Source organism: Solanum stenotomum, chromosome 8 (genome assembly GCF_019186545.1).
Source record: "Solanum stenotomum isolate F172 chromosome 8, ASM1918654v1, whole genome shotgun sequence".
Lineage (NCBI taxonomy): Eukaryota > Viridiplantae > Streptophyta > Magnoliopsida > Solanales > Solanaceae > Solanum > Solanum stenotomum.
In genome coordinates this window covers 26,715,167-26,730,499 of record NC_064289.1, presented here as the reverse complement: position 1 = coordinate 26,730,499, position 15,333 = coordinate 26,715,167, and positions in this window count along the sequence as shown.

Sequence of the window (15,333 nt, the reverse complement as noted above, 5' to 3'; positions counted from 1 at the left end):
CCGACATAAAACCACATGAGCTAAATGTGGAATTCGATGTATACGCCCCATCGAGAGGACCCAATATACCCTGCCAGAGGTATAGAGGCATGTTGGCATGATCACTAAACTGATGTTGCCGACAGAAGGGACTTACACCCACGTGGCTCGTAGTTCTAGGACTATATGGGTACGCTGAACCCTAGTCCAAGTCGGTATTATGCTACTCCCAATGAATTAAGTGGTTAACTGGTTATGACTGAATTTCTGTAAATACTGCATAGCTCGAAACTGAACATGCAAACTGAGAATGCAATAATTAATCTGATAATGATGCATTCATAAACTGAGGCATGTAAATCTGAATACTGAAATATCTGACCTAGCATGTGTAATTCAAGAACTAAAGAAATACATAGCTATGGTTTTGAAATTCATGCGATAAACTGAGCAATAATATGATAATCTGATTTGGAACATTTAAATAACTAATTCATGATGATCTGCTGTAATTCTAGAAACCCTAGGCCTGTTCATAATCATGGAATCAAGAATCTGACTGAATTCTAGGGACCTAATGGGCGAAAGGAACCCACTAGTGAAATCCCACATACCTGGTGACGAATTTCACAGAGAAATCTTTTGATTTCGGGGCTTGAACTGATGGAACCTTGCTGCGTTCTTGAACTAGGGTTCTTGACTTCTCTTCTCCTTTTAGAGTTTTAATTTTTCTAAGTTTGATTAATGATTTGACTTAGGTAAGTTCTAGTTATGTTTCTAGGCTTAAACTGATTATAACCTCATGATTTAGGGTCTAAACGACGTATCTTAGGGGTTAAATGAAATAGGAAAAGACCAAAAGACCCCTGAATTAACTGTTGTCGGAGTGACCTACGGATTGGACCTACGGGCCATAGGTCAATCTTTGGTCTGTAGATTGTGTCCGTAAGTCAAGCCTGCTCGACAGGCCTTCACTAAAATGAGCATAAATTTTTACTCGGAGGTTGGAATATAGCAAACTCGGTGGCATTGGAAAGATAATTCAATTATATATCATATCATATGTAATGGGACACCTAATTTATTTTGTGCTAAAAGTTATGACCATATGAAGTTGACTTAACCACAATTTTCATCTAACTGACTGCTGACCCTCACTTACGGTCAGACCTATGGACCGTGCATCGAATGACGGTCCTTATTGGTCGACCGTAGTTTGTGTCAGAGGCTGGGTAAGGGAAGTCTCGATCCACGAACACAGACCACGGACCGTGGGTTTGTCCGTGAGTCGGGACTTAGCCAATTTTCTGAGCTGGTTTGTGGAGGGATTGCAGTGGTGAATCACGGACCACCAGCACGGGCCGTGGTCTGACCTATGGTCCGTGGATGGTGACTGTAAGTTGCACTTACAATTTCTCAAAATCTGCATTTTTGGTCCGTTTTGGATACGGGGTGTTACACTTTCGAATATGTCTATCCATAATAGCTATAGGCTCATTCTCAAAGGATAAGTCCTGACCAAACACCACTGAATCAAGTGAAAGCACACGAGACTCATCCGACACATACTTCTGAAGCATGGAGACATGAAACATTGGATTCATAGCTGATAAGCTAGGAGGAAGGACAACTTATAGTCCACCTCTCCAATTGGACCCAAAATATCGAAAGGACTAATGAATCTAGGGGTGGCCTTGCCCTTCTTTCCGAACATCATCACACCGTTCATGGGTGACACTCAAAGCCAAACATGATTACTATCCATAAACTCCAAGGCTCAAACTTTTCTATTTTCACAACTCTTCTGTCGACTCTGAGCCGTCAATAGCCTACCCTCGATCATACACACCTGCTCAATAGCATCGCTAAGCAAGACCGTATCTAAATAGTCCATCTCAATTGAATCAAACCAATCAATCAAAGATCTACACCTCCTACCATAAATGCCTCGAAATTGGTGATCTGGATACTAGAGTGATTGTAACACCTCAGTCTTGGAAAGAACTAATTTTAGATAGAACTAAATTGGAAAGAGCTAAATTGAGATCTGTGCAAGTTAGACTTCAATTGTGAGTTTAGGGTCAACTTCAAACAACCATAACTTTCAAGCACAATATGAATTAGGTGTCCAATGAGACATCAAATGAAAGATATTTGAATTCTCTTTCCAATGCCACCGAGTTTTCTAAGTTCTGAATTCTGATGATGGAGATGCCCGTTTGAGTTCAGCCTGTGCAGTTAAGGAAATTCATCCGAATTATGGAGGGGTATTTTATTTTTTTCCTTACACCACTTAGTCCACATGTTTTTACACCCAAATTAGGGGTCAAAGCTGATTAGAATCATATTACACTAAAGTCTAAAAGTATTGAGAAAGCTAAGGCTAAGTTCAAGAGGAGAAAAAGGGAGAAAACTTCAAGCGTTCATCGAGTTTGTGGATTTTTTTGTGAAGGATTCGATTCCTTTTTTCGAGTTATGTAAGTTCTCCTAGTGTTGGGTTCGTTCACCCACACACCAATCATGTGATTTTTATCCATAATTTCTTTCTTGAGGTTGAATGATTTGTGTTCTTGATGAGGGTTTTGTGCTTTGTTCTTTGATAATGAAGTTCTTATTGGGTTCCTGAGGTGAGAGTTGCGAAATGAGTGTTGTTCTTGGTGGGTTTTAGTGTATATTTTTTTGTGATTGTTTTGGATTTAATAATGCAAAAGAATTTGAGGGAAATCGTTCGATTCTAGATGAGTTAGGGCATGTGATTGAATAAGAAAATTTGTCAAATTCTGGGCAGGGGCAGGGGCTTGGGGCGGCGTGCCACCATAGCACCAGAACTACTGCCCAATAGTTTGGGGCCTAGCGCGGTGCCACTCAGTGCGCCAGGGTCTCTAGGTCCCCACCCTTTGGACCTTCTTTCCGTGTGAGTTCCCTTGAGTAGAACCTATGTTTTATACTTGATATCAACACTCAAAATCTTCATTAAACCTTGAGAGATCATGCATTCCAAGTCATAACTCTTGAATTCATAATTCAAATTCAAGATAGAGTTAAGAGTAAATTTTGAGGAATGTCCTTTTAGTCATTCTAGAAGTCTTTTGAAAACTTTTAAAACTTGTTTTAAGACTTGAGTACTTGAGTATGAGGATGATGTGAGTTGAGTTTCATTTTTTAAAATGAATATATGGGAACTAAGTATCACAAGAGTGAATACTTTTACTTTTAAAATGAGAGGAAACCTTATTTTTCAAATGAGTTCATCGGGAATTTTGAACACCATCTCTTTTAAAATAATATTTTGAGTAATAATCTCAAATTTGAGGATGAGGAAATCTTTTTAAACATATGAGCATGAGTTATATTATTGGGAGTAGTATTGAGCATCGATATGGGGACGAGTTCAGACAACTGAAAGTCCTTATAAACCATGTATGCCAACATGGGTAAACGGTCATACTTTTTAGATTATTCTTTATTGCTTTTAAGCATATATTAGTGGATCCACTTAGTTGAGGATGTTCTATACTCCGGCAAGGTATAAGATAGTTCTTGTAGCGCGGGCGAGATGTTGTATCATCACATAACTCATAGTGATGGTTGTCGGTTAGAGAATCTCCTAAATAACAGTAAAGTGTTATTATTGTATTTTTAAATACATTGAGTTGTTATTTACTGTTTTAAAATCTTTCTTTATAATGAATCCTTAATGTTGCTTTTATATTAAACTGAGTTTAGTATTTTTGAGTTTGAGTATCCTTGAGTTAAGTTGAGATGAGGTGAGTATGTTCTTCCTTTTTATCAGTTGAAGCTTATATCTGTGCTTTAGAATTCCCCTTGCAAGCTCATACATTCCATGTATTGACGCTAATTGGCCTGCATCTTTCATGATGAAGATACAGGTAACCAGGATTATCAACAGGTGCTTCATTGATGCCACTTGCAGTCCCAGATTTTGATTGGTAAGCCTTCTTGCTTTCTGGAGGGCTCCACACCTTGCTTTTATTTTCAGTTTGTTAGGATGATCAAGGTCTTGTCCCGACATCCATCGTAGTACTTAGAGGCTTCGTAGACAGTAGAGTTTTGAGAAGTCTGTTTCATTTTCAGTTGTCAATGTTCTAGACTTGAGTTGCCTTTTTTGGCCAGTTGAATGCTTTTTTTATATTCTGAGTTATGTGTCACGCCCCCAAATAGGGGGCGTAACTGACACTCGATACCCTAATACATCGAGTTACCCACTGAAACATACTAGCTAAACAAAACTTGTGAGACAAAAATATTGGGCAACACAACCTCTAAAAAGTGAAGCTTGGACCCAAATGTCATGACCTGAAAGAGAATAACCATACAAACAATGGTAGACAAACCGAAAGAAAATAAAGATGTACTATCTAGACGACGAGGCCATAACCGAAAACATACCTACTTACACACACACCTATATACACATGCCAAGACTATTGGCTGGAGGTTGAAACATACAAAAAGAAAACCCAAAATATTGTGTCTACAATAGCCTCTATGAGTGACATAAGCACTGCTGGGACAAGGCCCCGACTATACCCAAACTATACAACAAAAGTAAACATCCTCTGATAGCCCCAGGATAAGATGGATCTTACCAACTCACAACTAAACCTGAATCCTAGCGGGTGGATCGATTGGAGTCCCTGCCTGCACCTGCTCGCACAAAACAAAAAGCAGCGTCCCTAGGCAAAGGGAAGCCAGTACGAATAAAAATGTACTGGTATGTAGAGCGAAAAGTAAAATCATAAACATTTACTGTAAAAGGGTAATAGAGATACCACCTAAAACTGAAACCCAAATAATCTTCATGGCTGACCTTTTGCCCCCTACTACTTAAATATGCATGGTATGCTTGTATAATCATATGTCGTGAATACATATATATATATATATATATATATGCATGACATACTTAACCAAATGCTAGCAATGATGGTGCTTTTCGGTAGCGAACCGACATCATATTCGCCAACTTGTGGCCATCTGTGTCTCATACGTATAAATATAGGCAATAGGCCCTATACCTCCCGATTATAGCTTGGGAGTAGAATGCATAGCATGTCATGTTATGGATTTATAACACCTATGAGCTACTGTTGTCATGTTGCCAATCTTGGCCCATTTGTAGTCTTGTTCTCATAACCCCATAATAACTTTCGTATAACATATAACAATCTCATGGAACTTGATATGTTCTTCCAAATAAGCTTGAAAAGTTAACTCGAATTTTAGAAGGATAACCTAACCTTGTTGATATTTATAACAGGTTTAAGGTTACTTAGTTCCTAACTTGGTTCCTAGATAATTTATAAAAGAAATATTTCAAAAACCAAGTGTTCTAATAGTTTACATTTAAATTATATTTGAGAGTTTTGAAGGTTGTGAGCTACTTTAAAGTTTTTCTTTAATAATAACCTTAGTGGAGAAAGAGGGCTGGTCACAAGTAGTAAGGGTCTCGCGTGACATTTTAATTCACATCACCCAAGGAAGAATACAAATTCATACGTGCGGACATATAATCAAGGAAACTGATAAAATGACGTGTAGATGTCGAACACTCTATTTATCCGAACGAGTGAAATATCAAAATAACATTATCATGAAAATAATTCAGCTGAGATCCCAATGCCTTTCACTGAAGATCTTTCTAGAAAGAGAATAGCAAAATATCACATTCAGCGTTTTAGGAATTTCCCAGGAGTAGTGCTAAAATGAGGGACGTAGTTTCGCCTTAACATACCTTTTCAATGAACGCTCGAATGGCCGTAGCTTCTTCACGAAAGTTGTTCCTTACGTCCTAAACTTCGTAAACACTATATATACATAGCTGGAACACACTTTAATTAACCAAGTGTAAACCTTGAAGAAACACCAATAAATACAAATTTATATCTTCAAAAACTTGCTCCAAACGCAGCTAATAGAAGGGGAAAATGATTACCACGTGTAAAGAGCACATTTCTAGGCACGGGGGCAATCTTTAATGGTAGAAATCGTCGAAAACTAACCTTCATCATGCAAGTACTCTATAGGAACCTTCTCTTAAGCTTTCTTTCTGGTTTGGAAGTAAAATGAAATGTTTTCATGGCTTAAAATGTTGAGTAAGCTGACATACCACATTTTTTACCCGACCTGGATTCTGCCCCGGCAGTCCGTAGTAAAACCCTCATAACTTTTTACTCTGATGTCAGTTGGATACGAGGTTTTATGTGTTGCAAACTAGACTCATACGCCTTCGATTTAATGGGTGATAGGCCTTCTAACTCTTTGTATATTGGGAAAAATATCCAAGACATTTGACCCAAAGTTAAGAAAATATTATTAGAGAAACTTCGATAACTTTTGCCGACTTTAGTTTCACTAATTTTCTTGACTTCCAAACTTAACATACGACCCTTGTGCTATTATAATACCTCATAACACACTATTCTTAGCATGTTTTACACTCATAGGCTTATCCACAAGGTATGGGACAAGTTAAACCTTTCAAACGGGCGAAGTTCTACCCGAGCCATTTATTTTATCATGAACTTTGTTTGAGGGGTCCCTTTGACCTAAAAGTTTAGTTTAGTTCCTTGATATTGCCACCTACTTGCAATCTTAATCTCCAATGTACGATACAAAGTCATATAGACCTCATATAACCATGCCATACTACGACACATATATTATGCACGATTAGTGAAGGTACGGGATATTACATTATGTCTTGCGACTTTTGAGTTAAATCTTTACTTTTGAGTTCATGTAATGTTGAGTAAGTCTTCCACTGAGTATTGAGCCAGGCCAAGGATTTGCTTAGGAACCAACAATGGTTCTCGAGTGCCAGTTACGTCGCAATAAAAATGTTTAGTCTAGATTTGTAAGATTCAGTAAAAAATCAATTGTTACAACTTGATGAATTGGAGGAATTTAGACTTGAAGCATATGAAAATGCTAAATTGTACAAGGAAAAGACAAAAAATGGCACGATAATCTCACTCTCCAAAAGGAATTTAAATTGGGAGATCATGTTTTATTGTACAATAGTCTATTAAGACTATTTCCCGGAAAGTTCAAATCACGATGGACATGACCGTATGTCATCACAGAAGTAACCCCATATAGTGCCGTCGAAATACAAAATAAAAGTGGGAAAGAAAAATTCAAGGTAAATGACCATCGTTTGTAGCCCTATGTCATAAAGATTTTTGACAAACAAGCTTTAACCATTCCCTTTACTTAAAAGCTATATATATATATATATATATGCTTGAGTTTTTTTTATAATATTTAAATAATAATAATCATTTTATTGTGTGTATCTATATGCTCCATATGTCAAAATATATAATAAATCATATTTGATTATATTATTATTATTATTATAAATAAAAAATATTATAATTTTTTTTTAAAAAAACTCACATATTTTAGTATAACTTACCTAAATCCCATAGTGTAAGGACATAAATTACATTCTATCCCTACTCTTTTTCAATTTATGAAAATCCCTCAAAATCAATGCTATCCGGATACATAGCAAACAAGCCGGATACACTAAATCTGATACATTAAAACAAACTCAGTTACACTTTTAAAGGAAAGAGAATATAAAATTGATTGTGAGTTCCCCAAATTACGCTAATCTAGTTGATTTAAATCTCTCCCAAATCTTAAAAAAGATTCAATCAAATCAAAATTTAAATTTTCTTCTTTCAGTTCTCTTTCAAATCCACCCACCTTCAATTCAAAATTCAAATTTTCTTCTCTCAATTCTATTCCAAATCGTCTAGTTTCAAACAATTCAAATTTTCTTCTTTCAATTCTTACCCAAATCGTAATATATTAAAAAAGTCAAAAACAATAGTTGATACGTGATGAATACATTCAAGAATCTGGGAAAACAAGGTGAATTATGAACGATACATAAGTATTGGATTTCAAATTTCTTCTCCTAATTCGTCGAAGATCCTTTCAATTTTGATTCAAAATTTTCAAAAAAAAATATTGAGAAGATACATCATAAATATTTTGATTTTGCTGAAACAATGAAGAATCTGAAGAAAAAAATAATCTGACATTCAAGAATATGGAAAAAAATATGAGCCTCGATTTGTAATGTATAAAATAGATAAGAGTTTTAATTTCATCGTAAAATAGATCTAACAATCGGAGGTATGAAATTACATATATTGTGTTGTTAATTTGATTTTTTGTTTGTGTTTTCAAGATGACTGTACAATCGTGATACATTAGTATTTATGTATCCTGTATAAATTGATAAGTACTATACTCCAATTTATTAGATACATTAGTATTTGTTTGTGATTGATTCATAGAAATAACTATTTTATGGAATGTATCACTAATTTCTTTAATGTTAACAGGTTGTTGCATCATCTGAGTATCTTTATTCAGTCTATGATTTTGGAAGAAGATACATTGTTTGCCTTGAAAGATAAATATGCAATTGTAGAAGAATTCAAGCTGTTAAGATACATTTTTTATATAATGTATTATTTTAGTTTATATTAATGTATATGATACAATAAGATTGTGAAAGAAGGTGTATGTAATCTAAAATAAAGTGTATCTATAAATGTATCATTTTGTAGTTGATAATCATGTATTTGATACAATAATAATATCAATTTTTACGTATTTATGTATCAAGATACTTAATTTGATACACAGTGCTTTATCAAAATAAACTAGATACATTGAAAATTAAGTATCATATGCATAGAACAAAAAAAGATTGTAGTACTGATGTATCGAATCAGTAATAACACTAATAAAGATTAATTTAGGATCCAAGATTAAATTATGTATCAACGTTTTCAAGAGCACAAAAAAACGAAAAATCAAAAGATGAACAAAGAGGAGATACCTAAATTGAAGTTGAAATAGTTTTGACAGTTGAGAAACTGATTTTGAATATTAAACGTGAATGAGAAAATAATTGCTAAGATTGTGTGACTAAAAATAGGAAGTGATTTGTGAAGTGAGATACGGAAAGGATAACATTATTTTTGGGAGTTAGGATTTATAAGGAATTTTGGAAGATTCCTAGCTAGAGGAGTAACTCCCGTGCCTTAAAGGCTAATAATAAAAAAATATTGAATGGTCACTTTCCATTACTAATTTCCTCAGAAATGCACTATTTGGAAATCTTGCAAATGAGCAAGTCTTTAACGAGCTATAGTCAAGGTTTAAAATGTACCCATGGGTATTGAGCTTTGGTTTGTCGTAGATTTTGAAGTTTGAAACTAAAAAAAATTGAGTTTTTAAAATTGTGATTTTTAAAACTTGAAATTTTATAATGTGAAATTGGAACTTTTTCTTTTTAGGATAGATTTTTAAAATCTGATACAAAATCTATTATCAAACACTCACTTAATTCAAAAATTTTGATATAAAAAACTTACAATTATATAATAAAAGATGTCCCCCAGTAACGTGGAACAAGAAAGAAAATATATGTAATGAATTATACTATTAAATTCATTAATCGGAAAGAGAAAAAATTTGAAATTCAAAAATAGATTAATGAAAGTAACTGTGGAGATATTTGTGAAGTGAAAAAAAGAAGGAAAATCATGGGTAGGAGATTTCAAATTAATGTATCCGGAAAAATGAATGATGGGAGCAAAAAAAGGGATTTTTGATATTTTCTGAAATGGTAGGGAAATTAGAAAATATAATAACAAATGATGTGTAGTTAGGTAATTTTTCCTATATTTTAATAAGTCAATATATATATATATATATATATATAGGCAAAAGTACTCATTACCCCCCTGAACTTGAAGCTTTTTATACGATGTACACCTAAACTAAATTCCGTTTTAATTACCCCCTTGAACTTGTTTATTCCTCCATCGCGTACACCTTTATTGTCCGATCACTCCAATCGTGTCTACACGCGCATGACACCTAGATAAATATTAGCCACCTGGATAAATTTTAGCCACCTAGATAATTAAATGTCAAACTTTGTCACCTAGATTAAAACTTCTGGACTAATCTCTAAACCTCTCACTAAGCTCTAACTTTTGGTAAGAAGTGTAATCGACGGACGAAATTTTGGCTCTCTAAGAAGTGTAATCGACGGAGTAAAGGATAGATTTCACGGATCTCTTTCTGGATTTGGGTTAGTTGCAGTTCTTAGACGTGAAGGCTTGCTCGATTTCGTGAAGTGTTTGGTTGATTGATCAATTTTCTTTCGATCTTGTCTGAAATTGTTACCAAGTAAGTGATTATCCACTCTTATGATGTGTTATTGTTTGTTTCATTTACTTTTTCATTTATATTTTGCCCTATTTTTCATTTAAGATTTTGCCGTAATTTGACTAGGGTTTCTCCATAGTTTTCGATTAAGTTTCCAATTAGGGATTTTATAGTTTTCAACTAGAATTTTAACTTAATGAATGTATTATTATGAAGTCGTTCAGCTTATGCATGCATGAGTATTAGGGTTTCTGGTAATTAGTTCAAAAAATTAGGCCTTTTTAGTAAAATTAAGATTCTATGGTTTTTATTTCAATATTCTATTTTGGTATTGTTAAATGGTGGGGTATTTTGTAATTTCCTTATGTATATTTGTATGATGTTGAGTAATATGGCTACTAAGTACCAATTAAGTTTTTGTATTGTTTATTATAATTTCCTTGTATAATTGTATGCTTATGAGTTAAATTTGGTTTTGTTGCTTCTGTTTTGGTGTTGTTGCGTCTGTTTTGGTCTCTGTTTTAGTGTTATTGTATATTATTTGGTGTTGTTGCTTCTGTTTTGATGTTGTTGCCTCTGTTTTGGTGTTATTGTATGTTTTTTGGTGTTGTTGCCTCTGTCTTGTTGTTGTTGCCTATATTGATTGTTATTGGTGGTTATTATAGGTTGACACTATGGCTACTAAGTACCTCAATTTAAGGTTCAAATTTGGGGGTATCTTGGTGAGTGAGGTAGGTCCAATATATGTTGGGGGTAGGACTAAATATGTAGAGAATGTGGATGAAGATCATTTGTCAATTCCTGAACTTGTAGATTATGCTAAGTCTTTTGGGATTAGTAAGTTGGGGAAAACTTATGCTAAGTCTCTAGGGGGTGATCTGGTGGAATTAAAAAATGACATGGACATTTGTAGCATTGCATTATTTATGCATGATGAGGACACAATAGATATTTATGTGTGTGATGACACTATTCTGGAGGATGTGGGTCCCAGTGAAGGTCAAATTAGTCAATTTGTAAGTCAAGTGGTTGAGTCTTTTAATGCACATGGGGAATCTGATGGTTCTTTAACTGCACAACCAAAAAAATAAGATCTAGGGTTAGGTTCCTCTTCTTCCTTTCCATCTAGTGAAAGAATTGAGAATGATGGGATTGCAAGGGTCCAACAAGAAACTGATGATGATTATTCTTCAATAGATTGGACTGATACTGAAGAAGAAGGTGAATCTACTGTCCAACAAGGAACTGAACCTTCTATTCAAGAAGAAGTTGAACCAAGTGCCCAAGAAAATGCAGAGGAAGACATAGACAGTGATTGTATTTGTTCTGACCAGTCTATTGACTATGGAAGTGATGTGCATGAGGAGTTGAGGATTGTTAAGGAAGATGTGAGAAAGTTTAAAGAAAGTAAGAGGAGAAAGAAGAGGGAAAAAACAAAAGGGTTTTTAGGTGAAGTTGGACTTGATGAAGGGTATGAGAATATTGAAAAAGGCAAAAAAAATTTCAAGGGTAAGCTAACAGAGGATGAGCCATACTATGACAGTTCTGATTGTGATAGTTTTATAAATGATGAAGAAGAACCTGCTTCTGATGATGAACTTGAAGGAGGGAGTTTAAGGGGAAGAAAGAAGAGTAATAGAGTGATATATGATTCTACTTGTGATGTTGTAATATGGCAATGTGGTTTGGTATTTGAAAGTGTAAAGGAATTTAGAGAGGTAGTTACAAAATATACTATAAAAAAAAAGGAGTTGAGTTAGACAAGTATGTGAATGAGAGTACTAGAGTAAGAGTCAAGTATAAAAGTGGTTGTCCATGGCTGTTGTATGCAAGCAAGGAAGGGAGGAGTGAGAACTTCACTATCAAGACATACAACCCAAGGCACAGATGTACCAAGAGCACCAATATTATTTTGTGTAATTCTAAATTTTAATGTAAGTATCTGAAAGATAGGATTATTTCTCAGCCTAGTATAAAAGGGTGGGAAATACAAGATTTGGTGAGGAAAGAGTTGAATGTTCATGTAGGCAAGGCAGTTTGATTAAAAACAAGAAAAATTATTTTAAAGGAAATTATGGGGGATCATGTGGTATAATTTAACAGAATCCTAGACTACAGGGATGTGTTACTCCAAACAAATCCTAATAGCACTTGTGTTGTGAAGCTTAAAGATTCAGAATAAAAAAATGGGATGAAACAGTTTCACTCATTTTATATATGTTTTGATGCTATGAAAAATGGTTTCCAACAAGGATGCAGAAGATGTATAGGGGTAGATGGGTGTTTTCTAAAAGGAATTTGCAAGGGTCAACTTTTGGTAGTTGTTGCTAAGGATGCAAACAACCAAATGTATCCAATAGCATGGGCAGTAATTAGTACTGAAAGCAAGTTGACATGGAAATGGTTCATGACCATTCTGCAAAATGATCTTAATCTAGGAAATGGTTCTCAGCTCACTATCATTAGTGATATGCAAAAGGTAATTGAATTTTTTTTTAATCTTTAATTTAATTTGATCAAAATTTAACTATCTTTTTTATTTTGCTTTGCAACTACAGAGACTAATAGCTACTGTAGATGAACTATTTCCAGAATGTAAGCACAGAATGTGTGCTAGACACATATTAGCAAATTGGTCACAAAACTTCAGAGGCATAAAGAGAAGGAAGAAATTTTGGGCTTGTGCTAGATCAACATTTGAGGCACAATTTAAGTACAATATAAATGTACTATCTAAGTTGGGAAAAGGTATAGTTGAAGCCCTTATCAAATACAATAAGGAGAAATGGTACAAAGCTTTTTTCCAAACATTTTCAAAATGTAATAGTATAGATAACAACATGGCAGAGAGTTTCAATGCTTGGATCTTGGGACCTAGGAATAAGACTATTGTAACTATGTTGGAAGAAATTAGAGTTAAGGTGATGAGTAGGGTGAGTAAGTCAAGGGCATTTGTTGAAACATGGACAGATGGAATATCTCCAATGGCAATGATGGTATTCAATACCAATATAACAAGATCAATGCAGTGCAACATTGAATGAAATGGTGATGATGGATTTGAAGTGTTAGAAGGGGTATATAAGCATACTGTGAACTTGGGTCAACAAAAATGTAGTTGTAGATCTTGGGAATTAAAAGGTATCCCATGTGCACATGGTATAGCAGCAATGAACCACTTGAACATGGATGCATCACAAGCTATTTCAAGCTGGTATAGAAAAGAGACATATCTGAAGACATATTCTCATTTCATTCAACCAGTCCCAAACATGGAAATGTGGCCTGAAAGCAGAAACCCAATGGTTGAACCACCTGAGGCAAGGAAAATGCCTGGTAGGCCACCAAAGAACAGAAGGAGAGAAATTGGTGAAGTGAGAAAAGCTGGGAAATTGCCAAGAATGGGGACAATAATGACATGTTCAATTTGCAAAGAAGCAAATCATAATAAGAGAAATTGTCCAAAAAATCCTAAACCCAAGTCTACACCAACACCCACTCAAGAGGTACATTCACATTAATTTACTTTTATAAATTAGATTAGGTTACTTATTAATTTAATCTCTTGTTGTACTCTTTTTCTACTCATATTAGTCCACCACTGGAAAAAAGAGGGGTAGAGATCAATATGAAAGAGCAAACAGCAACAAGACTGGTACAAGAAGAGGTGCAGGAAGTGGTTACAAGAAGAGGCCTAAAGTGGTTGGACAAGGTGTATTTGTTGCAGATATTGGATATACATGTATTAATGTAATTGTCTTATAAAACTGTCAAAATTATATTTTTAAATGTGAGACCCAAAATAACTTTGTTGTTAATATTGCAGCAAGGATTGTCTAGCAGTAGGAGGGTTAATACTGGTGTGGTGAGTTCTGAGCATGTGACAGGTGATATTGGTTTTAAACCTACCAAGGGACTGAAGTGGAAAGGCAAACAGGCCATGACTCAAAGAGAACTTCAAGTCCAAAGTGTTATGCGTCATATTCAAACCAGATCAAAAGCTGCTGGAGTTCAAACAAGGGCACAAGCCAAGGGAAAATCACCCTCGAAGAAAACTTCTTAGTTGTGTGGTTGTGTGGTTGTATTTTGTGCTTGTGTGGTTGTTCAAGCAAACTTAAAGTAGTGTTTGTTTTGTGTTTTGGTGCTTGTGTGGTTGTTCAACCAAACTTAAAGTAGTGACTGTTTTTTGTTTTGGTGGTTAACTTAAGTTATTGTGGTTGTTGGTTGAAACAATGAAACACTATGATGTTTGTGTTTGATGATCAAGAAAACACTAGTTATGTTATGCCTTTATGTTATTATTTCGTGTTTTGTTATTATATTACCAATTACATGTAACTGTAGTTTTATGAAAAAAGGACAAGTCAATTGAACATACACAAAGATATATTTATATATATATATATATATATATATAGCTTTAATCAGTAGAAACATACATCACTAAAACACCAAACCAAACTAATCCATAAAATGAGAATCCTAGAACCAAAAGACCTTGCGTTAATAACAATTGCATTCACAAAAAAAATTTCAACGACACACTAAATAAAAGAACAATATCACATTACATATCAAACTAATGCCCAAAATCAGTTTCAACATCCTTCTACATTTTAGCTGTTTTTCTTGTTTGTTGGTCTTCTTCAACAGACCCAAAATCACAGTATTCGCCTGGCTAGGAAATTCTGGATCATACCAATCGAAAAACTTACAAGGATTTCGAAATGAGGACTGCATTTCATAAAATCAAAGTTAAAAAAATTACATAATACGAACTTGGTAAATAAAAAGCAAAAAAATATGAAACAATACATACCCCATAGTGTCTACAACCGAGAAATCTATGTCCGGGATTGTCATTTGTCCATGAAATTTTCAAAATTGGAGGAGTCCCACACAAGCAAACAAGTCTCCTATTATAATTCATGAATTTAGCAAGAGCAATTAAAACAAAAAAGAGAGAAAATTTCTGAAATTTGAAAAGGAAGAAGGGATTAGGGAGAATAAATAGTTAGAGAATAGAGAGAGAAAAATCTTTAAAATATGCCAAATATTAAAGAAAAATGGCACTTTTACGTTTTTTACCGTTGTACCTTTATGATGTGGCAAAAAATCACTTCCTCA